The sequence below is a fragment of the Physeter macrocephalus genome, chromosome 20 (genome assembly GCF_002837175.3).
Source record: "Physeter macrocephalus isolate SW-GA chromosome 20, ASM283717v5, whole genome shotgun sequence".
Taxonomy (NCBI): Eukaryota; Metazoa; Chordata; class Mammalia; order Artiodactyla; family Physeteridae; genus Physeter; species Physeter macrocephalus.
The window spans coordinates 26465037-26468301 of record NC_041233.1 but is presented as its reverse complement, the minus strand read 5'-3'; the positions used below and the strand labels follow the sequence as shown (position 1 = coordinate 26468301).

Genomic DNA, 3265 nt, shown 5'->3' with positions numbered 1-3265 from the left:
GGCCCAGCCGTTCCACGGCATGTGGGATCTTCCCGGACCGTGGCACGAACCCGTGTCTCCTGCATCGGCAGGCGGACTCTCAACCACTGCGCCACCAGAGAAGCCCTATTGAGCTATATTCTAATGATACGTGTACTTTTCTGTGTGTATATTATACCACAAAAAGTTCAAAAAGTGGCATTAGGAGCTCGGAGAGGCCATGAATGAGCCAGTTACAAGTTATAAAAGTTAAGAGGCTCAGCTATACAGTTGTTCTTGGGTCCCCAGAAGATTTTTGTGTCCTTATTGCCACCATCTTACAATAACCCCCACTATTAGAGCTAGCCTAGGTGAGTTTCTGTTTCTATGGAAAAAACCTCACTAATATACACACACATATAGCTACCAAAATGTCAGCTCTGAGAGGGCAGGGGATTTTGTACATCGCTGAATCTCCAGTGCCTAGAACAATACCTGGCATGTAGTAGGTTCTCAATACATATTTCTTGAAAAAGCAGACAAATGAATGAACAAAGGAACAGCTGTAAAGGAAGGGAGGTATAGAGGGAGAGATCTGTAAACACAGACATTTTTCAATACAGCCTGGACAATATTTTCACATGGATATGGACAGAATGCTATGGGGGGGCCAGAGGGTGAAATAATGCCTCCTGGGGAATGTCAGGAAAATGTGGCAGGGGAGGACACATGGGAGCTGGGTCTTGAAGGTTGAGTAGGAGTTTGCCAGAGAAAGAATGCAAGGAAGTAGGATAGAGATAAAACACAGACAAAAGCACATTGTTCTGAAAGAACCTGGCATTCTTGGGGACCCGGAGAAGGCTCATGCGGAGGTTCATACCCAGAAGTGCAGGGTTCAAGGTGAGAGAAGAGGCCAGAGAGGTAAGTTAGGGGCAAATGGAAAAGGGTCATCTATACCCAGCCAAGACATTTGAACTGACTCCTATGGGAATCACAGCCAAGAGAGAATTTTTAAGCAGGGGTCAGATGTGCTTTTTAGGGAACTCATTTTGGCTGGAGCAAGAAGAGTTTCTCTGAGTTCACAAGCCATCTATTCTGTTGGTATCTACATTTCTTTACGTCTATGTCTCTCTCTGTGTGCGTTTGTCTCTTCCTTCCATCTCTCTCCATGTGTTTTCCTTTCTCGCAGTCTCTCCTCCCTGTCTATGTATTTCTTTCCATTTTTTTCTCAAGACACCACCCCTTGAAGATGTCCCTCAACTACCTCCATCTTATCTGTCCCCAGACACCTTTAGGATTCCATCTGCGGGACTCCTTTTCTCCAGGACACTATCCCCACCCAGGCTTGGGTCCTTCACAAACAAGAGGATTGCCTTTTGCACGGCTAGCTCTTCAGGGGCTTTCCAGTGTATGGACAAGGCATCTGGAAGAAGGGGAAGGGCCTGAGCCACCCTCTACTGGGCCCAGAGGGGGTGCCCCGAGGCCTGCATGGGACCAACAGGCTGGGAGCACTACACTCCCCTCTCAGGCATCCTGTTACTGTTTATGACGCGGATGGGGCCAGCGGCTCCGAATGCCATCCCAGCCTCAGCCAGGAAAGCCTACTGCCCAGTTGCTCAGACCTCTGACCTCTGCTCTGCAGTATTTCCTAGCATCTGCCCACCTTCCCCAGGGACTGGACAAGGGGGTGAAGGAGGAACAGCCCCTCCCCCCAAGCTGAGGCTGGGAATCCTCTCCCGGACAATCCTCTCCCCTGGGACATGAGGGTCAAGCTGCTTTTGGAGACATGACCTCAGAGATGTGCAGCAAGGGCCCTGGCCGAATTTATCACCACGGGGCTATAATTAGGTTTGTTAACATACAGTGGAGTGTAGTCTTGTTGACTAGGAACTTAATCACGTTACTATTGAGTTTCTGTACGCATTGCTCGGGGTGACTGTTTTACTTGTAGAGTTATAGCCAAGCCCAACGGGAGGAAATTAGCTTTGGACACAAGTTTGGAGGGGGGTTCTTTTTCCTCCTGACTCTGTCTCCCTCTCCCCGCTTCCATGTGAAAATATTTAGCAAACAGTGACAATGATGAAAAACAGTAGGAAACAAAATGTTCTACATTAGTATAAAACATGAAAAATGCAGCAAGGACCCTTAGCGGTACAACATGTGTTATGTTGGCTGGCAGTCCATTAGCTCTGATAGACATTTCACTTACCTAAGTCAAATATAACAGTCTAGTATTCATTAATATAAGAAGGGGCTGTGGAATCAGAGCTACCATCTGGCTGGGCCGACAGAATAATCTACAACTCATGATTAGGTCTAAGGAGTGGGGTTTCACTTTAATCTTTCTCATTGCTCGAAATTTCCATCTGCGCAGTTCGGCACATCATTTTTCTTCAAGACAAATGTGCTGTTTTTCATGTTCCAAAATTAGATCAGAAGAAAACGATTAATCATGTCACGGCCTGGGAAAGGAAACAAAGCTCCGATATTCTGCTCTCCCCTCACCCCTCCCCACCCGCCCCTCCCCAGGCCCCCGGCCCGTTGAAAGTTTCTCTTTTTTCCCCCAACCTCTGGGTTTTCAGCACAACTTTTGGAGACGCCACCGCCAGCCGAGAGGAGGAGGGTGGGATTGGAGGGAGAGGGCGCCGGCGGGGCTTAAGGGGAGAGTCGGTGCCAGGGGGCGGGGGGAAGGGGGCCTGGGTCCGCCCTCCCGCCCCCCACCGGGAGTCACCCCGGGCCGGTCTGCACCGCCCGCCCCTGGGAGCCGCCGAGTCCGGGCGCTGGGCGCTGCCGCAGGCCCAGAGTGACAAAAAGGGCTGCGCGCCTCCCTCCCGCGTCCCCTCCCACGGCCGCCACAGCCCTGTCTGTCAGCCGGCTCGCAAGTCATAACAAATCCCTGGCGCGGAGCTGAAGCTGAGCATTTGCCGGAGCGTCATGGGGATGATGAATGACCCGCAGGCCTTTGAAGTGCTCTGCCAGTTCAGCTGGGTCCGCGGTGCTGACAGAGAAATATACACAACAGCGTAACCAATAATGAGAACATTAAACATTCCTGCGCCGTGACAGGCTGACAGAAAAACCCAGGCTCGCATCAATCATCGCGCAGATAGAACCTTGACAATGGGCCCCTCGCTGATACCTGCGGTCACCTTGCCCTCTCCGCGGCTCGCCCTCGCCCTCTCTCCTCTTCCTCCCTCGCGTTTTCCTCTTTCTTTCCCTCCCGACTCCCTCACGCCTCTTCTCCAGGCTCTGGCCGGCTTCTCTCCCCTCTCTTTCTCCACTCTCTCCCCCACCTTCCCCCCCCCCC

The 3265-nt window shown here is 51.5% G+C and overlaps 1 long non-coding RNA gene across 1 annotated transcript; it reads right to left on the bottom strand.

The window, feature by feature from the left end:
- Nucleotides 1-20: 20 nt before the first annotated feature.
- On the bottom strand, nucleotides 21-3215 carry LOC129391645 (uncharacterized). Its single transcript, XR_008616190.1, has 3 exons — nucleotides 3098-3215; nucleotides 2168-2420; nucleotides 21-521 (listed from the first exon to the last, which is right to left on the bottom strand). It is a non-coding gene; the product is annotated as an uncharacterized lncRNA (long non-coding RNA).
- Between the last annotated feature and the right edge of the window lie 50 nt (nucleotides 3216-3265).